We start from the raw sequence: 23,551 nt of genomic DNA on the forward strand, positions 1-23,551 counted from the left end.
TATAGTGTATCACATTCATTGATTTGCAAATGTGACCCACACTTGCGACCCAAGAGAAAATTCCACTTGGTCATGGTGTATGATCCCTTTAATGTGCTGTTGAATTTGATTTGCTGACTTTTTTTTTTGCAAATTTTGCATCTATATTCATCAGGGATATTGGGCTGTAGTTTGTTTGTTTTCTTCTATTGTCCTTATCTGACTTTGGTGTCAAAATAATGCTGGTCTCATAAAATGGCTTTGGGAATATTCTCTCTTCTTCAGTGTTTGAGAGAATTTGAGAAAAATTGGCATTTCTTCTTTTATAAAATATTTGATGGAGTTTTTCCATGAGCCACCTGATATTGGGCTTTCTTTTGCTGGGTGGTTTAGGATTACTAATTCAGTCTCCTTATTTGTTTTTGGTCTGCTCAGATTTTCTATTCCTTCGTTAATGAGACTTGGTAGGTTGTATGTTTCCAAGAATTTATCCAGTTCTTTTAGGTTGTCAAATTGGTTGGCATATAATTTTTCATAGTAGCCTCTTATGATTCTTTGTATTTCTGTGGTATCAGTTATAAAGTGTTCCCTTTTATTTATAATTTTATTTATTGAATCTTCTCTCTTTTTTCTGGTAAATCTACCTAAAGCTTTGTCAGTTTGGTTTATATTTTCAAAAAGTCAACTCAGTTTCATTTATCTTTTCTGTTGTTTTTCTGCTATTTCATTTGTTTATGCTATGATCTTTATTTCCTTCCTTCTGCTAACTTTGGCCTTAGTTTGTTATTGTTTTCTTGTTCCTTGTGATGTAACATTAGGTTGTTTATTTGAGATTTTTCTTTTTTTCTTAATGTAGGCATTTATCACTATAAACTTCCCTCTCAGAACTGCCTTTGCTACATCCCATAAGTTTTAGGATGTTCTGTTCCCATTTTTGTTTACTTCAAGATATTTTTTCCATTTTATCTTTGAGCTATTTGTTGTTTAGGAGTGTGTTGTTTGCTTTTCACATATATGTAAGTTTTTCAGTTTTCCTCCTGTTATTGATTTTTCATTTCATATCATTGTGATCTGAGAAGATACTTGGTATGATTTCAATCTTCTTAAATTTGCTAAGACTTGTTTTGTGAGCCAACATATGATCTATTCTGGAGAATGTTCCTTGTACACTTGAGGAGAATTTGCATTCAGCTGCTGTTGGCCAGAATGTTCTTTATATGTCTGTCAGGTCCATTTGTTCTAAAGTATGCTTCAGGTCTAGTGTTTCCTTATTGATTTTCTGTCCAGATAATCTATACATTGTTGAAAGTGGAGTATTGAATTCCCCTCCTATTATTGTCTGTTTATTTCTCCCTTCAAATCTGTTAGTATTTGCTTCCTGTATTTAGGTGTTCTTGGGTGCATACTTATTTACAATGGTTATACTCCCTTGATGAGTGCACTCCTTTATCATTATATAATGACCTCTTTGTCTTTTGGTAAAGTTTTTGACTTAAGGTCTCTTTTGTCTTATATAAGTATAGCTACCCCTGCTCTCAATGTTTTCATTTGCATGGAATATCTCTTTCCATTCCCTCACTTTGAGCCTAGACGTGCCATTGTAGTTAGCCTTTTGTAGGCAATATTAGGTTAGGTCTTGATTTTTTATCCATTCAGCCACTCTTTGTCTTTGATTTGATAATGTAATCCATTTTCATTTACAGTAATTATTGATAGGTATGAACTTAGTAGTACTGTTTTGTTAATTGTTTTCTGATTTTTTTACTTTCTCTGCTCCTTTTTTCCTCTATCTTCATTTGTGAATTAATGGTTTACCATAGCATTATACTTTAATTCCCTTCTTTTTATGTTGTGTGTATCTCCTATAGGTTTTTGTTTTGTGGTTCTCCTTATAACATCTTATAACAGTCTATTTTAAGCTGATAGCAACTTAATTTTAATTGCATATAAAAAATAAAAACTCTACACTTTTACTCCCCCCTCACATTTTATATTTTTGAAGTCACAATTTACTTCTTTTTATATTATGTATTAATTAAAAAGCTATAGTAGTTACAGCTATTTTTAACACATTCATTCTTATACATTTATACCAGACTTAGGTGGTTAACATACCAGCATATTTCAGATTCTGAATCGGACTATACACTTATCTTTACCAACATTTGTATATTCTCATATGTTTTCATACTATTAATTAGTTTCTATTTGTTTCCTGTTGAAGAACGCTTTTCAGTATTTCTTGTAAAGCAGATCTAGTCGTGATGAATTCCTCAGCTTTGTTTCTTTGGGAAAGTCTTACCTTACCTTATTTTCTGAAGGACAACTTTGCTGGGTAAAGCATCCTTGGTTGGCAGTGTTTTTCTTTCAGCACTTTGAGTGTAGCATCCCATTCTCTCCTAGCGTGCAAGTTTTCTGCTGAGAAATCTGCAGGTAGATTTAGGGAGTTATCCTTGTATGAGAAAAATATTTTTCTCTTGCTGCTTTTAAAATTCTCGATTTGTCTCTGATTTTAGGCAGTTTTATTATAAAGTGTCTTGGAGAAGATCGTTTTGAATTTAAATTTTGGGGTGACCTATTAGCTTCATGAATTTGGATGTCTTTATCTCTTCCCAGTTTGGGGATGTTCTCAGCCATTATTTCTTTAAATAAGCTTTCCACTCTTTTATCCCTCACTTCTTCTACGATTCCAGTGATGCACAGATTGTTTTCTTAATGGTATCCCATAAGTCTCATAGGCTTTATTCAATCCTTTTTGTTCTTTTTTCTTTTTGTTCCTCTGACTGGATAATTTGAAATGATATGTTTTTGAGCTCACTGATTCTTCTGGTTGGTCCAGTCAGCTCTTGAAGCTGTCTATTGAATTCTTCAGTTTAGTTATTGTTTTCTTGGGGCCCAAAATTTCTGTTCAGTTCTTTTTCGTTTTCTGTCTCTTTGTTGAACTTCTCATTTCGTTCTTGTATTGTTTTCTTAATTTGGTTAAGTTGTTTATGTTCTTTTGTAACTCTCTGAGCATCTATAAAGCAATTATTTTGGATTCTTTGGCAATTTATGTATATCCATTTCTTTGGGGTGAGTTACTGGAAGTTTACTCTATCCCTTTTGTGGTGTCATGTTTCCCTGATTCTCCATGATGACTGTAGCCTTACATAGTTTTCTGTGCATTTGAAGAAATAGAAATCTCTTCTAGACTTTAATGTACTGACCTCAGTAAGGAAAGATCTTTATCTTCAAATGGAGGCACATTGGAGCATGTTGTGACCCCAGGTCTAGTGGTGCAGGGCATCAAGTACATGCTCATGTGGCCACTGGGTTCCACAGCACTGATAACTGTGTGGTCCTTGGTGAGCACTGTGGTCAGTCTGCAGCAACTGCAAAAGCTGTTGTGATCTTCAGTGGCACCTCCAGGTCTAGCAGCTATGGAGCGGGGCAGGCAGAAGTGGTGGCCAGAGCTGGTGGTGTTCCTAAATTCAGCTGTAGGGACCAGCTACAGATGTCTGGGTAGTGGCAGGGGCTGGTTTCCAACACACACATAGTGGTCAGGACCAGGACAAGTATCAAGAGCTGTGGCCAGCTGCAGGGGCACTGGCTGTTAGAGAGTTCTACTTTGGCTGTTGTTTCTCTCCATGGGTGCATGACAGCAGAGGAATGTGTCAATAGTCAGATCAGGCACATACAAGTGCACAACTAGGTGTAGGTAAGCCCAGTGATGCAGGCCAATGACAGGTCATAGGGCCAAATCTGGGACTACATGCAGTTGCAGGGTCCCTGGCTATCTGTGCTCACTCCTGTAGTGCATGTGAAGAGGATGTGTAGCAGCTGTAGAGTATCTGTAGGTGGTGTGCAGCAGCTGTGTTGTCTGTTTTTTTCCTCAGTGGTAAAAGCTGCAGGGTCATCTGCATAGAGGATCACTAACTGTGGTTACTCCTGCTGCATGGCTAATACTGGTATACCCCCTGCTTTTCTTCTTTTTCATGGCCATATCTATATGTCTCAGCTTTGCCAGTGTCTAGGTGTGGTAAAACTGAAGTGGATTCTTTGTGTGGTGCTCCAAAAAGCTAGGGAACCTGGTTTCCAACCTGATCTTCTTTTCTCAGGAAGAGCAATTCTTTCTAACTAGGGAGTTCTCTCTTGGTACTAAGTAAGGCTGGCTTGGCTGATGAGATGATGCAGATAAAATGAAGACATCCTTTCTTCTCTTTTTATGCAGTTATTCTGAGATTTTTTCATTCCACTGTGTTGCTGAAGTTTCTTAAGTGGACTCCAAAGCTCTCTCAGAGTTGTTTTTGTTTGTGGATAGCTGTCTAATTTTTTATCTTTGTAGAGGGACAGAAGCTGGGGTCTCCTACACTGCCGTCTTGATGACAGTGTCTCTTATACTAGTCCCATAATTTTTGGTATGCTGTTTTTATTACCATTTGTCTTTATATATTTTATAATTTCTCTTGTTATTTATGTTTCCCATTGGTTCTTTCAGAGTGTGTTGCTTAATTTCCACATATTTATCAATTTTTCAGTTCTCCTGTTATTGATTTCTATTTTTATTCCATTGTGATCAGAAAAGTTGCTTTGTATGATTTGAATCTTCTTGAATTTGTTGAGATTTGTTTTGTGGCCTAACATATCGTCTCCTGGAGAGTGTTCCATGTGCACATGAGAAGAATTTATATTCTGCCATCTTTAGATAGAATGTTTTGTTTATCTGAGGTCCAATTGGTGTATAGTGTTGTTCACATCCTCAATTTTCTTATTGATATTCTGCTGGTTGTCTTATGCATTATTTAAAGTGGGAATACTGAAATATCCTACTATTATTGTGTTGCTGTCTATTCCCCCCTTCAATTCTGTCAAAGTTTGCTGCATATATTTGGGAGCTATGAGGTTTAATGCATAAATATTTATATTCTTAGAAAATTGAACTTTTTATTATTTTGTAATATCTTCTTTATTTCTCCTAACAGTTTTTGACTTAAAGTCTATTTTATGTGATATTAATATAGCCATCCCCACTCTCTTTTGCTTACCCTTTGCATGGAATGTCTTTTTTCTATTCTTTCCCTTTCAGCCTATGCGTGTCCTTATATCTAAAGTGGGTCTCCTGTAGACAGCATGTAGCTAGATCCTGTTTTCCAAATGATTTCAGCCAATCTTTGCTTTTGATTGGGAATTTTAATCCATTTTTATTTAAAGTAATTACTGATAGGGATGGACTTAGTATTGCCATTTTATTATTATCTTTTATTTTTATAGCATTTTCCCCTCCTTTCCACTCTTACTAGGTTCCTTTGTATTTTGTTGATTTTTTGTAGTGATATACTTTGATCTCTTCTCACTTCCTTTTGTATATACTCTATAGATATTTTCCTTGTGGTTACCAGTGAGATTACATAAAACATCTTAAAGTCACAGCATTCTATTTTAAACTGATTACAACTTAACTTCCATATGATGTGAAAACTCTATTCCTTTACAGCTCCATCCCAGGTATCCATGTTTTTTATATCAGAAATTACATTTTTATATATTGTATGCCCATTAAAATAGACATAGTTTTTTATTATTTAAAAGATATTGACACTTAAATTCTGTACACCAGGGGCTGGCCCCATGGCTGAGTGGTTAAGTTCACATGTTCAGTTTTGGTGGCCTGGGTTTCGCCAGTTCAGATCCTAGGCACAGACCTAGCATGACTCATCAAGCCATGCTGAGGCAGCATCCCACATAGAAGAACTAGAAGGACCTACAATTAGGATATACAACTATGTACTGGGGGGCTTTGGGGAGAAAAAGAAGATGAATATTGGCAACAGATGTTAGCTCAGGGCCAATCTTCCTCACCAAAAAATGTATGCCTTAAAAAAAATTCTATGCACCAAAAGTACAATAGTACAGTTTGCTGTACTTTCTCATGAGCTTACCTTTACAAAAGGACCTTATGTTTCATACAACGTTGTGTTGCTGTCTACCATCCTTTTTATTTTTTCATGTTAAAGGACTCACTTCAGCATTTCTCAGAGTATCTAGTGGTAATTTATTCCCTCAGCTTTTATTTGGGAATACAATAAAATTGGAATAAAATGGGAAAGTCTTACTTTCTCATTTATTTTTGAAATACAGTTTTGCTGGATATAGTATTTTTGGTTGACAATTTTTTACCTTTCAGCACTTTGAATATATTATCTGACTCCCTTTTGGACTACAAACTTTCTGTTGAGAAATCCTCTGATTATTTTATGGAAACTCCATTGTATGTAATGAATCACTATTTTTTCTTGCTGCTTTCAAGATTCTTTGATTTTGACTTCAGACACTTTTATTATATTGTGTTTTGTTGTGGTTCTCTTTGTATTTTTCCTTGTTGGAGATTTTGAGCTTCTTGAATATGTATGCCCATTTCTCTCCTCAGATTCAGGAAGTTTCCAGCCATTATTTCTTCAGATAAGTTGTCTGTTTCTCTTTTGTCCTTCTTGCATTCCCATAATGCATATATTGGACTGTTTCATAGTGACCTATAAGTCCGTCATGCTCTCTTCACGTTTCTTCATTCTTTTCTTTTTCCCCTCTGAGTCAATGATTTCAAAAGACCTGTATTTAGGTTTGTTTATTTTTTCTTCTGCCTGATTCTGTCTGCTGTTGAACTCCTCTAATGAAATTTTCCATTCAGGTATTGAATATTTTAGCTCCGGAATTTTTATTTGGTTCTGTTTTTTACATAGTTTCCTTCTCTTTGTTGATATTTTCATTATACTAATGCATCGTTTTTTCTGATTTTGTTTGTCTGTTTTATTTTAGCTCATTGAGTATCTTTATGAGAGTTATGTTAAATTCTCTGTCAGGCAGCTCATGGAATCTACTTCCTTTAGAGTAGGTTTCTAGAGTTTTATTTTGTTCCTTTGATTAAGCCATATTTCCTTATTTCTTTGTGTGCTTTATAATCTTTAATTGGAGTTTGGGCATTTGAAAAGACAACAACCTCCTCAATAAATTTTTTTTAAAAACCCAACTCTCACAGTCTTTCCATACCAGCTTCCAGCCTGACTGGAGGTTGTAGGACTTCTCAAAATTTTGCTAAATTCTTGCTCTCCCTGGTATCTGCCAGAAGAACTTCAACTCTAATGTGCTGCATCCTAGTCTGATTTCAGAAAATTGCAAACTCTGGAACTGATCTCATTAGCACTCTGAGTCAGGCAATGTAGAAGGTAGTTCCTTGGGCAGCCTCCAGACGAGATAAAACATTGGACTTATGGTCTATTCTTGTTTCCATCCTGAGGTAGGAGCCCTGGTGTGGAGGATTTCCTCCTGGTTCCTCCATGCTTTGCTGCATAGAAGGAAGGACATGGATTGATGTGCCAAACGCTCCAAAATTTCCCAACCATTTTGCTGGAACTCCTTCTTGGTTTTACAGTGACTTGAGTGCTATGGCTTTTCAAATGGTCTCTAGAGTTTTCACAGGGATATTCTGGTCCATGTATTGTTGTTATTTCAGTGTCTTTATGGGGGAACGGGAGTTGGGGTCTTTATATCCACCATTTTGCTGACATTACTCTCTCTTTTGTTTTTCTATTTTCTATTTCATTTATCTTCACTCTTAATCTTTATTATTTCCTCTTTCTGCTAGTGTGGGGTTCACTGTGCTCTTCGAATCCTAGATCCTGAAGATTTAAAGTTACTTTGTTGATTTGAATCTCTCTTATTTTATAATATACACATTTACAGCTATGTATTTCTTCTTCAGCACTGCTTTTGCTGCATCTCATTAGTTTTGGTGTGCTGTGTTTTTATTTTCATTCATCTCCAAGTGTTTTCTAATCTCCCTTGTGGTTTTCTTTGACCATTGGTTGTTTAAGAATATGCTCTTTAATTTTCATTGTTGTGAATTTTCCTGTTTTCCTTGTGATATTTATATCTAATTTCATTCCATTGTGGTCAGAAAAGATGTTTTGTAAAATTTAAATTATTTTTAACTTATTGATAGTTGTTGTATGAACAACATATGGTCTATCATGGGGAATAGCTTACATGTACTTGAAAAAATACCTATATTCTGCTCTTGTTGGGTGAAATGTTTTATTTCTTTTAGGTCTAGTTGGTTTACATTGTTGTTCAAATGCTCAATTTTCTCATTGATTTGACTAGATGTTTAATCCATTACTGATAGCAGGATTTTGAAATCTCCGACTGTTATTGCCATTCAATAGCAATATTTATTTACCAAGATAGTAAATAATTTTTATTCAATTTTGTCAGTTTTTGCATGATGAAATTTGGGTATCTGTTCTTCAGTGTGTATATATTTATAATTGTTATATCTTCTTGATGAAGGGACCCTTCTATCAATATGTTATGTCCCATAATGATTTTTATTTAAAGCCTGTTTTGTCTTGTATTACTATCTTATCTCAGTTCTCTTTGGTTACTGTTTGCATAGTACATAATTCTCAATTCTTTCACTTCAACCTATTAGTGTCTTTGGATCTAAAGTGAGTCTCTTGTACACAACATATTGGTGAACCAGTTTTTTTTTTTTTTTTTACCCATTCTACAAATTTCTGCCTTTTAATTGGCAGGTTTAAAACCATTTACATTTAAAGTGTTTAGTGATAAGTAATGATATTTTAAACTTTGCTGTTTCTTTTCTATATGTTGAATCTTTGTTTCTCAGTCTCTCCATTTCTGCCTTTTTTTGTGTTTGATTTTTTTCAGTGAAACATTTCAGTTTCCTTTTCTGTACTTTATGTATTTTATTAGTGGTTACCCTGGGAGTTATAATTAACATTGTAAACTTATAACAGTCTAGTTTGAATTGATAACAACTTATCTTTAATATAATACAAAACTCTGTTCTTAGACAGATACATCCCATTTTTATGTTGTTATTGTCACAATTACATCTTTACACATTGTGTGCCTATTAACATAGATATACAATTATTGCTTTATACCTTTGTCTTTTAAATCATATTAAAAAATTAGTTGCAAATCAAAAATATAGTGATGATGACTTTTTATTTCTCTATATAGTTAGTTACCTTTACCGGTGTTCTTCATTTCTTTGTATGGCTTTGAGTTACTATCTAGTGTCTCTTCATTTCAACTCTTTAGTATTTCTTGTTGATCCTAGTCTCCTGGTGACAAACTCCCTCACCTTTTGATTATCTTGGAATGTTTTAACTTCTCCTCCAGTTTTGAAGATTATTTTTTCTGAATATAGAACTTTTAGTTAACATGTTTTTTATTTTAACACTTAAAATATATCCTACTGCTTCTTGGGTCCATGATTTCTCATGAGAAATTGGATGTTAATCTTTGTGAGTATCCACTGTACATGATTTGTCACTTCTCTGTTGCTGTTTTCAAGGTTTCCTTTTTGTCTTTGGCTTTTGACAGTTTGATAATATGTCTTGATGTTCATCTTTTTGAGTTTATCATGCTAAGATATCATTGAGCTTCTTGGATGTGTAGATTCATGTCTTTCATCATATTTGGGAAAATTTCAGCCATTATTTCTTCAGATGGTGGTGGCCTCACACTACTGTCTCTGAAAAGTCTCTTGCTGGGAGGGACTTCCTCTCTCATGTAATCCTGTCCAAGTGATGTCCAAAGTACTCTTGTATGTGTCTCTTGTTGTCCTGTCTGTTCCTTTATCAAACCTGAAATTCCCAACCTTAGCACAGTATTTTAGTTTTTTTTATTTGAAATGTAATTGACATATAACATTATATTAGTTTCAGATGTACAACATAATGATTCAACATTTGTAAATACTGTGAAATTATTACCACAATAAGTCTAGTTAACATCCATCACAATGCATAGCTACAAATTTTCTTTTCTTGTGATGAGAACTTTTAAGTTCTCTTAGCAACTTTCAAATATGCTATACAGTATTATTAACTATGGTCACCAGGTTGTACATTATATCCTCATGACTTATTTTATAACTTCAAGTTTGTACCATTTGACCACCTTCACTCATTTTGCCCACTATCCAACTCCCACCTCTGACAACGACCAATCTGTTCTTTGTATCTATGAGTTTGGTTTTTGCATGTTTTATTTTTTCTTAGATTTCACATATTTGTCTTTCTCTGACTTATTTCACTTAGTATAATGCCCTCAAAATCCATCCATGTTGTTGCAAATAGCAAGATGTCCTTCTTTTTTTATGGCTGGATAATATTTTATTGTCTCTACATATATACACCATATTTTCCTTATCCATTCATCCATTGATGGACACTTAGATTCTTCCATGTCTTGGTTACTGTTAATAATGCTGCCATGAATATGTGGGTGCATAGATCTTTTTGATGTAATGGCTTTGCTTCCTTGGATAAGTACTCAAAAGTGGAATTGCTGGGTCATATGGTAGTTTTATTTTTAATATTTTGAGAAAACTCTACATTGTTTCCCATAGTGGCTGCACCAATTTACATTCCCACTAAAAGTGCACAAGGGTTCCCTTTTCTCCACCTCTTTGCCAACACTGTTATTTCTTGTCTTTTTGATGATAGCCATTGTAACAGATGTGATGTGATATCCCATTATGATTTTGATTTGTATTTCCCTGATGATTAGTGATATTGAGCACCTTCTCCTGTACCTGTTGACTATCTGTATGTCTTTTTTGGAAAAATCTCTATTCATATCCTCTGTCCATTTTTAATTGGATTTTCTTTTTTGCTATTGAGTTGTATGAGTTCTTTATATATTTTGGATATTAACAACATTTCATATAAATTATTTCAAATATTTTCTATCATTCTGTAGGTTGTCTTCTCATTTTGTTGATGGATCCTTTGCTGTGCAGAAGGTTTTTAGTTTGATGTATTCTTAATGTTTATTTTTGCTCTTGTTGCGCTTGCTTTTGAGACTCAAATACAAAAAAAATCATTCAAAAGATTGACGTCAAGGTGCATACTGCCTATGTTTTTTTGCTAGGAGTTCTGTGGTTTCAGGTTGTGCATTCAAGTATTTAATCCATTTTGAGTTAATTATTTGCATGGTGTAAGATAGTGGTCCAGTTTCATTCTTATGCATTCGGTTGTCCAGATTTTCCAAAAACATTTATTGAAGAGATTATCCTTTCTTGATTGTGTATTCTTGCCTCTTTTGTCATAAATTAATTGACGATATATGTGTGGCTTTTTTTCTGGGCTCTGCATTCTGTTACAGTGATCTATGTGTCCATGTTTATGAAAATACCATACCGTTTGGATTACTATAGCTTTGTAATATAGTTTGGAACCAGGAAGTATGATGCCTCCAGCTTTGTTCTTCTTTCTCAAGATTGCTCTGGCTATTTAGAATGTTGTGTTTTCATACAAATGTTAGGATTGTTTGTTCTATTTCTGTGAAAAATACCATTGGAATTCTGTTAAAGATTGCATTGAATCTGCAGATTGCTTTGGGTAGTATGGACATTTTAACAATATTACATCTTCCAATTCATGAGCATGGAATATCTTTCCATTTATTTGTGTCTTTTTCCCTTTCTTTCATCAAAGTCTTATAGTTTTCAGTGTAAAGGTCTTTCACCTCCTTGCTTAAATTTGTTCCTAGGTGTTTTATTCTTTTTGATGCAATTGTAACTGGGACTATTGTCTCAATTTCTCTTTCTGATAGTTCATTATTAGTGTAAAGAAACAAAACATATTTTTATATATTGATATGTATCCTGCACCTTTACTGAATTTGTTTCTTAGTTTTAACAGTTTTTTTGGTGGAGTTTTTAGTGTATTCTATATATAATATCATGCCATCTTCAAATAGTGACAGTTTTACTTGTTTTCTGAATTGTGTGTCTTTTATTTCTTGTTTTCCTAATTGCCATGGCTAGTACTTTCAATAGCATGTTGAATAAAAGTGACATGAGTAGACATCCTTGTTTTTTTCCTGATCTTAGGGGAAAAGCTTTCAGTTTGCTCTAGCCCGTTAGTGCTAGTATGTTGTGGTTTTGTTTTCATTGCATCAAAGTATTTCCTTTATAATTTCCTCTTTTACTCATTGGTTATTTGAGTTATTATTTTATTTTCATGTAATTGTCAACTTTTCAGATATCCATCTGTTATTGATTTCTAGTGTGTTTCATTATAGACAAATAAGATACTTTGCATTATCTTATTTAAAATATTATTGATACTTGTTTTGTGGCCTACCATGGCGTATCCTGGACACTGTTTCCTGAGCACTTGATAAGAATGCATTCTGTTGGCTTGGGTTGAGTGCACTATAGATTTCTGTTAAGTCTACTGTGTTTATAGTGTTGTTCAATTTTTCTATTTTCCTAATGGATCTTCCGTCGAGTTTTTCTATTCAAAGCGGAGTATTGAAGTCTCTGATTACTACTGTTGAATTTTCTATATCTCCCAGGGTTTCTGGAAAATTTTGCCAAATGTATTTTGGTAATTTGTTGTTAGATGCATATATATTTAAAATTGTTATATCTTCCTGATGGAGTGATTCTTTTTTGTCATAATATATTTTACTTCTTTATCTCATTACAATTTTTGACTTAATGTCTATTTTTTATTGATGTCATAATAGTTTATAACATTGTGAAATTTCTGTTGTACATTATTCTTTATTAGGCACCATATATGTGTGCCCCTTTATCCTTATGCTCACTCCCAAGTCCCCTTCACCTCTGGTAAACACTAATCTGTTCTCTTTGTATTTGTTTATCTTCCACATATGAGTGAAATAATACAGTGTTTGTCTTTCTCTTTCTGGTTTATTTCACTTAATGTAATACCCTCAATGTCCATCCATGTTGTTGCAAATGGGATGATTTTGTCTTTTTTATGACTGAGTAGTATTCCATTGTATATATATATACCACAACCTCCTTATCCATTCATCAGTTGATTGGTACTTGGGTTGCTTCCATATCTTGGCTATTGTTAATAATGCTGCAATCAGGCCAGCTCAGTGGCACAGCAGTTAAGTGCACACATTCCATTTTGGCAGCCCGGGGTTCACCAGTTCAGATCCCAGGTGTGGATATGGCACCTCTTGTCAAACCATGCTGTGGCAGGCGTCCCACATATAAAGTGGAGGAAGATGGGCATAGATTTTAGCTCAGGGCCAGACTTCCTCAGCAAAAAGAGGAGGATTGGTGGCAGATGTCAGCTCAAGGCTAATCTTCCTCAATAATAATAATAATAATAATAATAATAATAATAATAATGCTGCAATGAACATTGGAATGCATAAGTCTCTTTGAATTTCCAATTTCAAGTTCTTTGGATAAACACCCTCTAGTGGGATAGCTGGATCATATGGTATTTCTTTTTTTAATTTTTAAAGAAATCTCAATACTGTTTTCAGGCATAGCTGTACCAGTTTGCATTCCCACCAGCAGTGTAGGAGGGTTCCCTTTTCTCCACATCCTCTCCAATGTTTGTTGTTTTCTGTCTTGGTATTTCTAGCCATTCTAATAGGTGTAAGGTGATATCTCAAAGTAGTTTTGATTTGCGTTTCCCTGATGCTTAGTGATGTTGAACATCTTTTCATATGCCTGCTGGCCATCCATATATCTTCTTTGGAAATATCTGTTCAGATCCTCTGCCCATTTTTTGATCTGGTTGTTTGTTTTTCTCTTCTTGAGTTGTATGAATTCTTTACATATTTTGGAGATTAACCCCTTGTCAGATATATGATTTGAAAATATTTTCTTCCAGTTGGTGTGTTGTCTTTTCATTTTGTTCATAGTTTCCTTTGCCTTGAAGAAGCTCTTTAGTCTGATGAAGTCCCAGTTGTTTATTTTTTCTTTTGTTTCCCTTTCCCGAGTAGATATGGTATTTGAAAAGAGCCTCCTAAGACTAGTGTAAAGAGTGTACTACCTATATTTTCTTCTAGGAGTTTTATGGTTTCTCGCCTTACCTTCAAGTCTTTAATCCATTTTGAGTTAATTTTTGTGTATGGGAAAAGATAATGGTCCACTTTCATTCTTTTGCATGTGGCTGTCCAGTTTTCCCAACACATTTATTGAAGAGACTTTCCTTTCTCCATTGTATGTTCTTAGCTCCTTTGTCAATGATTAGCTGTGTGTAGATGTGTGGTTTTATTTCTGGGCTTTTGAGTCTTTTCCATTGATCTGTCTGTTTTTGTACCAGTACCATGCTGTTTGATTAGTATAGTTTTGTAGTATATTTTGAAGTCAGAGATTGTTATGCCTCCAGATTTGCTCTTTTTTTCCCAGAATTGTTTTAGCTATCCAAGGTCTTTTGTTGTCCCATATGAATTTTAGGATTCATTGTTATAACTCTGTGCAGGATGTCATTGGGATTCTGATTGGGATTGCATTGAATCTGTAGATTGCTTTAGGTGGTATGGACATTTTAACTATGTTAATTCTTCCATTCAATGTGCATGCAATATCTTCCATTTCTTTATGTCATCATCAATTTCTTTCAATAGTGTCTTATAATTTTCGTTGTATATGTATTTCACTTCCTTGGTTAAATTTATTCCTGTATTTTTTCTTTTTGTTGTGATTGTAAATGAGATTGTATCCTTGAGTTCCCTTTCTGTTAGTTTGTTATTAGAATATAGAAATGCAATAGATGTTTGTAAGTTGATTTCCTACCCTGCAACTTTGCTATAGTTGTAGATTATTTCTAATAGTTTTCTGATGGATTCTTTAGGGTTTTCCACATATAAAATCATATCATCTGCAAACAGTGAGAGTTTCACTTCCTCCTTGCCAATTTGGATACATTTTATTTCTTTTTCTTGTCTAATTGCTCAGGCCAAAATTTCCAGTGCTATGTTGAAAAAGAGTGATGAGAGTGGCACACTTGTCTTGTTCTTGTTCTCAGAGGGATGGCTTTCAGTTTTTTTCCCATTGAGTATGATGTTGGCTGTGTGTTTGTCATATATGGCCTTCATTATTTTGAGGTACTTTCATTCTATACCAGTTTTATTGAGAATTTTTATCATAAATGGATGTTGGATTTTGTCAAAAGCTGTCTTAACATCTATTGAGATAATCATGTGGTTTTAATTCCTCACGTTTTTAATGTTGTGTATCACATTTATTGATTTGCCAATGTTGATCCATCCCTGTGTCCCTGTATAAATCCCACTTGATCACGGTGTATGATCCTTTTGATGTATTGGCTGTATTCGGTTTGCTGATATTTTACTGAGGATTTTGTGTCTATGTTCATCAGCAATATTGTCCTGTAGTTTTCCTTCTTGTATTGTCTTTGGCTTTGGGATCAGGGTGATTTTGGCCTCATAAAATATGTAAGGAAGTATTCGAACTTCTTCAATTTTTTCAAATGGTTTGAGAAGGATAGGTACTAAATCTTCTTGGAATGTTTGGTAGAATTCTCCAGAGAAGCTATCTGGTCCTGGACTTCTATTTTTTGGGATGTTTTTGATTACTGTTTCAATCTCTTTACTTGTGATTGGTCCATCCAGATTCTCTATTTCTTCTTGGTTCAGTATTGGGAGGTTGTATGAGTGTAAGAATTTATCCATTTCTCCTAGATTGTCCAATTTGTTGACATATAGTTTTTCATAGTATTCTCTTATAATCCTTTGTATTTCTGTGGTATCCATTGTAATTTCTCCTCTTTCATCTGATTTTATTTATTTGAGCCTTCTCTCTTTTTTTCTTAGTGAGTCTGGCTAAGGGCTTGTCAGTTTTCTCTATCTTCTCAAAGAACCAGCTCTTAATTTCATTGATCACTTTTACTATTATTTTTGGTTTCAATTTGACTGATTTCTTGTCTAATTTTTATTTATTTCCCTCTTTCTGTTGACATTGGGCTTTGTTTTTTCTACTTGGTCTGATTTTGTTAGGCATAGATTCTTTTTGGATTTTTCATTCTTTTTTATTGTGGTAACAGTGGTTTATAACATTATATAAATTTCAGGTGTACATCATTATATATTTCAATTTTTGTGTAGAATACAACATGTTCACCACCCAAAGACTAATTACACTTCATCACCACACACATGTGCCTAGTCACTCCTTTCACTCTCTTCCCTCCTTCCTTCCCATCTGGTAACCACCAATCTAATTTCTGCTTCTATGTGTTTGTCATTGCTCTTGTCTTGTACTTATGAGTGAGATCATACGGTATTTGACTCTCTCCCTCTGACATATTTCACTTGGCATAATGACCTCAATTTCCATCCACAAAGGGCCAGATTTAATCATTTCTAATAGCTGAATAGTATTCCATTGTGTATATATAGCACATCTTCTTTATCCCTTCATCCTTTGATGGGCACCAAGGTTGCCTCCAAGTCTTAGCTGTTGTGAATAATGCTATGATGAACATAGGGGTTCATATATCTTTATGCATTCGTGTTTTCATGTTCTTTGGATAAATACCCAGCTGTGGAATAGCTGGATGATATGGTAGATTTATTTTCAATTATTTGAGGAATCTCCATACTCTTTTCCATAGTGGCTGTACCACTTTGCACTCTTACCAGGAATGTATAAGAGTTCCCTTCTCTCCACATCCTCTCCAACACTTATTGTTTCCTGTCTTGTTAATTATAGCCATTCTGATGGGAGTGAGGTGATATCTTATTGTACTTTTGATTTGCATTTCCCTGATAGTTAGTGATGTTGAACATCTTTTCATGTGCCTGTTGGCCTCCTGTATATCTTCGTTAGAGAAATGTCTGTTGAGATCTTTTGCCAATCTTAAAATTGAGTTGTTAGTTTTTTGTTGTTGAGATGTATAAGTTCTTTATGTATTTTGGATATTAATCCCTTATCAGATATATGGTTTGCAAGTATCTTCTCCGAGTTGTTAGGTTGTCTTTTCATTTTGTTGATGGCTTCCTTTGCTATGCAGAAGATTTTTAGTTTGATTTTGTCCCATTTGTTTATTTTTTCTATTGTTTTCCTTGCCTAGTCAGTCATGCTACTTGAAAATATGCTGCTAAACCTGATGTAAAAGAGTGTACTTCCTATGTTTTCTTCTAAAAGTTTTACGGTTCCAGGTCTTACATTCAAGTCTTTAATCCATTTTCAGTTAATTTTTATGTATTCTGTAAGATAGTGGTTTAGTTTCGTTCTTTTGCATGTGGCTGTCCAGTTTTCCCAACACCACTTATTGAAGAGCCCTTCCTTTCTCCATTGTATGCTCTTGGCTCCTTGTCAAAAATTAGCTCTCCATAGATGTGTGTGTTTATTTCTTGGCTCTTGATTCTGTTGCATTCATCTATGTGTCCACTTTTGTGCCCGTACCATGCTGCTTTGGTTATTATAGGTTTGTAGTATATTTTGAAATCAGGGAGTGTGATACCTCCAGCTTTGTTCTTTTTTCTCAGGATTCCTTTGGTTATTCAGTGTCTTTTGTTGTTCCATATTAATTTGAGGATTCCTGTTCTAATTCTGTGAAAAATGTTGTTGGAGCTTTGATAAAGATTGCATTGAATCTGTAGATTGCTTTAGGAAGTATGGACATTTTAACTACGTTAATTCTTCCAATCCAAGAGCACAGAATGTCTTTCCATTTCTTTGTGTCTTCTTCAATTTCTTTCAACAATGTTTTATAAGTATCAGTGTACAGATATTTCACTTCTTTGGTTAACTTTATTCCAAGATATTTTATTCTTTTTGTTGCAATTGCAAATGGGATTACATTCTTAATTTCTCTTTCTGATACTTCGTTGTTAGTGTATAGAAATGCAGGTGGTTATTGTATGTTGATTTTGTATCCTGCAAGTTTACCAAAATTCATTTATTATTTCTAAAGGTATTTAGTGGATCCTTTAGAATTTTGTACACATAAAATCATGTCGTCTGCAGGTAGTGACAGTTTCACTTCTTCCTTTCCAATTTAGATCACTTTTATTTCTTTTTCTTACCTGATTAGTTTGGTAAAGACTTCCAGTACTATCTTAAATTGGAGTGGTGAAAGTGGGCATCTTTGTCTGGTTCCTGTTCTTAGACAGATAGCCTTCTGTTTTTCTCCATGGAGAATGATATTACCTATGAGTTTGTCATAAATGGCTTTTATTATGTGGAGGTGTTTTCCTTCTATCCCCATTTTATTTGTAGTTTTTTAGTCATAAATGGTTGTTGCATCTTGTCAAATGCTTTCTCTGCATATGTTGAGATGATCACATGATTTTTATTCTTCATTTTGTTAATGTGGGGTATCACGTTGATTGATTTGAAGTTGTTGAACCATCTCTCAATCCCTGGAATAAATCCTACTTGTTCATGTTGTATGATCTTTTTAATGCATTGTTGTATTCAATTTGCTAGTATTTTGTTGAGGATTTTTGCATCAATATCCATCAGTGATATTGGCCTGTAATTTTTTTTATGTTGTTCTTGTCTGGTTTTGGTATCAGGGTAATGTTGGCTTTGTAGAATGAATTAGGAAGTTTGCCCTCCTCTTCAATTTTTTTCAGAGAGTCAGAGAAGGTAAGGTATCGAGTTTTCTTTGAATGCTTGATAGAATTCACCAGGAAAGCCATCTGGTCCTGGACTTTTATTTTGGGGGAGATTTTTGATTACTGTTTCAATCTCCTTCTGATGATTGGTCTATTCGAATTCCCTATTTCTTCTTGATTCAGTTTTGGAAGGTTTATGATTCTAAAAATTTATCCATTTTTTCTAGATTATCCAATCTTTTAGTGTATAGCTTTTCATAGTATTGTCTTATAATCTTACATTGTATTTCTGAGGTGTCTGTTGTAATTTCTCCTTTCGTTTATGATTTTATTTATTTGAGCTTTCTCTCTTCTTTTCTTGGTGACTCTAGCTAAAGCTTTGTCTATTTTGTTTATCTTTTCAAAGAACTAGCTCTTGATTTCATTGATTTTTTTCTATTATTTTTTAGTCTCCATTGAATTTATTTCTACTCTGATTTTTATCTATCCTTCCTTCTACCCATTGTGGCCTTTGTTTTTCTTTTCCAGTTCCTTTAGATGCACTGTTAGATTGTTAATTTGGGATTTTTCCTGTTTGTTGAGGTAGGCCTAAATTGCTATAAACTTCCCTCTTAGAATTCCTGTTGATGTATCCCATAGATTTTGGCATGATTTATTTTCATTTTCATCTGTCTCCAGGTATATTTTGATTTCTCTTTAGATTTTCATTGACCCAATGTTGTTCAGTAGCATTTTGTTAAATCTCCACATATTTGTGGCTTTTTTGATTTTCTTCCTGTAGTTGATTTCTAGTTTCATACCTTTGTGGTCAGAAAATATGCTTGGTATTATTTTAATCTTCTTTAATTTATTTTTTATCTTTATTTATTTTTAGGAAGATTAGCCATGAGCTAACTGCTGCCAATCCTCCTCTTTTTGCTGAGGAAGACTGGCCCTGAGTAAACATCGTGTCCAACTTCCTCTACTTTATATGTGGGACACCAACCACAGCATGGAGTGCCAAGTGGTGCCATGTCCACACCCGGGATCTGAACTGGTGGACCCCAGGCTGCCAAAGCGGAATGTGTGCACTTAACTGCTGCACCACTGGGCCAGCCCCTAATCTTCTTAAATTTATTGAGAGTTCTTTGGTGTCTGAACATGTGATCAATCTTGGACAATGTTCCATGTGCATTTGAAAAGAATGCATATTCTGTGGTTTCAGGATGGAATGTGCTATAAATACTAAGTCCATCTGGTCTAATGTGTCATTTAAGGCCAATGTCCCCTTATTGATCTTCTGTTTCAGTGATCTATCCCTTGGTGTAAGTGGAGTGTTAAAGTCCCCCACTATGTTTGTTTTTCTATTTCTCCTTTTATGTCTGTTAATAATTGCTTTATATATTTAGTTGCTCCTGTGTTGGGTGCATAGATATTTACAAGTGTTATATCCTCTTGTTGGATTCTTCCCTTTTTCATTATGTAGTGCCTTTCTTTGTGTCTTGTTGCAATTTTTGTTTTAAAGCCTATTTTGTCTAATACAAGTATTGCTTCCTCAGCTTGCTTTTCTTTCCTTTTTCCCTATCCCTTCCCTTTCAGTTTGTGAGTGTCTTTAGGTCTGAAGTGTGTCTCTTGTATGCAGCATACGTATGTGCCTTGCTTTTTTATCCAATCGACCCCCTTATGCCTTTTGATTGGAGAATTTAGTCTATTGACATTTAAAGTTGCTGTTGATAAATATGTACTTATTGCTATTGTGTTCCTTTTTCTGAGTGTTTTAGTAGTTCTCTCTTCCTTTCTTCTTTTAAAGATTTTTTTTTCCTTTTTCTCCCCAAAGCCCTCCCAGTACATAGTTGTATATTCTTCGTCGTGGGTCCCTCTAGTTGTGGTATGTGGGATGCTGCCTCAGCGTGGTTTGATGAGCAGTGCCATGTCCGCGCCCAGGATTCGAACCAATGAAACACTGGGCCACCTGCAGCAGAGCGCACGAACTTAACCACTCAGCCACAGGGCCAGGCCCTCTCTTCCTTTCTTCTTGTCTTGCTCTCTTCCCTTGTGGTTTGATGGATTTCTTTAATATTATGTTTGGATTAGTTTTCTTTAAACATTTGTGTATTTATTATAGATTTCTGGCTTTTGATCACCAAGAAGTTCATATACAATAATCTACATATATATCAATCTATATTGAGTTGATAGTCTCTTTAATTTGACCTCTTATTTAAAGCTCTATGCTTTCCCCCCTCCTCCCACATTTTACGCTTTTCATATCATATCTCACCTCTTATTTTGTGTGTGTGTATCCATTACCCTCTTATCATTGAAATGGGGAATTTTAGTACTTTTTTCTTTTGACCTTAATATTCTCTTCATAGGTGGTTAATCTGGCACCTTTACTCTATTTTTACCTTTACCAGTGATTTTATTGCCTTTTTTTTTGATAGTTTTCTTACTCCTATTTGTGGTCTTCTCTTTCCCACTTAAATAAGTCCCTTTAGCATTTCTTGTAAAGCTGGTTTCTTCGTAATAAACTCAATTGATTCTTGTTTGGGAAACTCTTTATCTCTCCTTCTATTGTGAATGATAACCTTGCTGGTTAGAGTATTCTTCGCTGTAGATTTTTTTTCTTTTCAACACTTTAAATATATCATGCCACTCCTTTCTAGCCTGTAAGGTTTCAGCTGAGAAGTCAGCTGATAGCTTTATGGGGTTTCCCTTGTATGTCACTTGTTGCCTTTCTCCTGCACCTTTAGAATTCTGTCTTTATCTTTAATTTTGGACATTTTAATTATAATGTGTCTTGGTGTGGGCCTGTTTGGGTTTATCTTGCTTGGTGCTCTGTGTACTTCCTGTACTTGGATGTCTATTTCCTTCCTTAGGTTAGGAAAGTTTTTAGGTGTTATTTCTTCAAATAGATTCTCTACCCTTTGTCTCTTTCTTCTCCTTCTGGGACACCTACAATATGAATGTTAATTTGCTTGATGTTATCCCAGAGATTGCTTAAAGTGTTCTCGTTCTTTTTAATTCTTTTATCTGTTCAACTTGGGTGATTTCCTCTAGTCTTTCATCCAGCTCGCTAATCTGTTCTTCTGTATCATCTACTCTGCTATTGAGTCCCTCTAGTGAATTTTTCATTTCCAGTATTGTATTCTTCACTTCTGATTCGTTCTTTTTTATATTTTCCAATTCTTTCTTGACATTCTCACTGTGTTCATCCATTCTTCTCTCAAGATCAGCGAGCATCCTTATGACTTTTTCTTTGAACTCTTTGTCAGGTAGATTGCTCACTCCTGTTTCATTTACTTTTTTTTCCCTGAGGTTTTGTCCTGTTCCCTTGCTTGGAATGTATTCCTTTGCTTACTTATTTTGCCTCTTTCTGTTCTCTTATATCTATTTATTAAGTGAGTCAGCTATGTCTCCTGATCTTGGAGAGTGGCCTTATGTAGGAGACACCTTTTGAGGTGCTGCAGTGTGCTTCCCTCTTGTCAACAGTTCCAAACTTTCCAGTAGTGACTTCTCTGTGTCCGTCCATTGTGGCAGTGTTGTTCTTGCTGCAAGTGCTCAGGAAGACTAAGCTGCCCTCCTCACTGACTGGTTGTACTGCTCAGCTGCATGTGGCTGCTTTGGACTCTTCAGTCAGTTTATTGGACTTGGGGATCCCCAGCACAGTTGGCTGCAAGTTCTAATGGCACATTCCTGTTGCGGTTTTTATGTTAAGTTTGTAGCACCCCAGTGTGGCTGGTTTGAGGTTCAGGGGCTTACAATTGCTGTAGGCCTCTGGCCTGCAAGGCTGTTTTCAACTCTCTCAGGATTGCAGCTGAGTGGGGTTGGCCCTATGCATGGGAGTAGCCAATTGTTTCAGGCTTTGGCAGGTAGAAATGATCCCCTATGTGGCTGTTTAAGAAGCACAGGTCTTCTGCTGCTGACAAACCCTCTGGCCCACAGGTTCATACCCACCATCAGAACTGTCCTGGCCCATGCACACTTCCTGATCCCCTGGAGCAGATCCAGTCACCCCACTACAGAGGCCCTCACACACTTCACCAACACCCCACACTCTCCAACCACTCCTCATGCATGCCCTTCATCACAGAAGTGGACAGACTTGCCTGCCTGTTGAGGATCAGTCATCCAGTCTATGCAGGCCATAAAGCTGCCCAAGGGCTTGTTGTTGGGTGGGGACAGTCGCTAGGGAAGGCTGCCTGCCCTGACTGAGCTGCATTAAATCATTGCTCTGGTGTGTGGGGCAGACCCTAGCCTATGAGGCCAGGGGAACAACTCCAATGGCATCTGCCAGCATCTGTGTCAGTATGCATGTACTAGGTCATAATAATGGTTATCACCAATGTCTCAGTCCCTTTAAAGTTCTCACCTCTCACTGAGATGCACCCAGAGCCTATCAAGTGAATCTCTTTTTACCAGAGGTCTGTGCACCTTTCTGCTGATTTTAGGCTGCTTCCTGAAACTAGTGACTTTGTGCATGGGCCCTTTAAGAGCTGGGTGTTTTCCACTTATGTCCAATATGTTTTCTAGGGGCATTCCCTATTGTAGTTAATAGCCAACAAAGCCAGATATTATAAGACACATCTGAGTTCTGCTGAGTCTGAAGCCTGCTTATAGAGGTAATGCTCCCCTTCTCAGGCCCCCACTCCTCCAGGGAAGGCTGTGTACCTTAGGATTGCTCCCATCTGGCTGGCCGTCAAGCTCCATGGCTTCTGAAGGTGGCTTTTTTCTCTTCAGACAGGATTTTCTTCCTCTTCTGCCTCAGTCAGGACTGTCCCTTGTTGTAGGAGTTCTTTTTATCCAGTTTCCAGTTCTCTCTCAGGGGTAATGGTTCCAAAAATCATTGTATGTTGCTTGTGTTCATGAGAGGAGGTGAGCTCAGAGTCCACCTACACCACCATCTTGACACCCTCCTCCTATGTATAGCTTAAATTTGCTTATTTGAGATTTTTCTTGTTTGTTAAGGTGGACCTGTATTACTATGAATTTCCCTCTTAGGCCTGCTTTTGCTGCATCCCACATGAGACAGTATGGTGTATTTTTATTTTCATTTGTCTCCTGATATTCTTTGATTTCTCCTTTTAATTTCTTCAATCATCCATTGGTTGCTCAGTAGCATGTTGTTTCTTGTAGTTGATTTTTAGTCCCATAGCATTATGGCTGGAAAAGATGCTTGTTATGATTTTAATCTTCTTCAACTTATTGAAGC

The sequence above is a fragment of the Equus asinus genome, chromosome X (genome assembly GCF_041296235.1).
Source record: "Equus asinus isolate D_3611 breed Donkey chromosome X, EquAss-T2T_v2, whole genome shotgun sequence".
Taxonomy (NCBI): domain Eukaryota; kingdom Metazoa; phylum Chordata; class Mammalia; order Perissodactyla; family Equidae; genus Equus; species Equus asinus.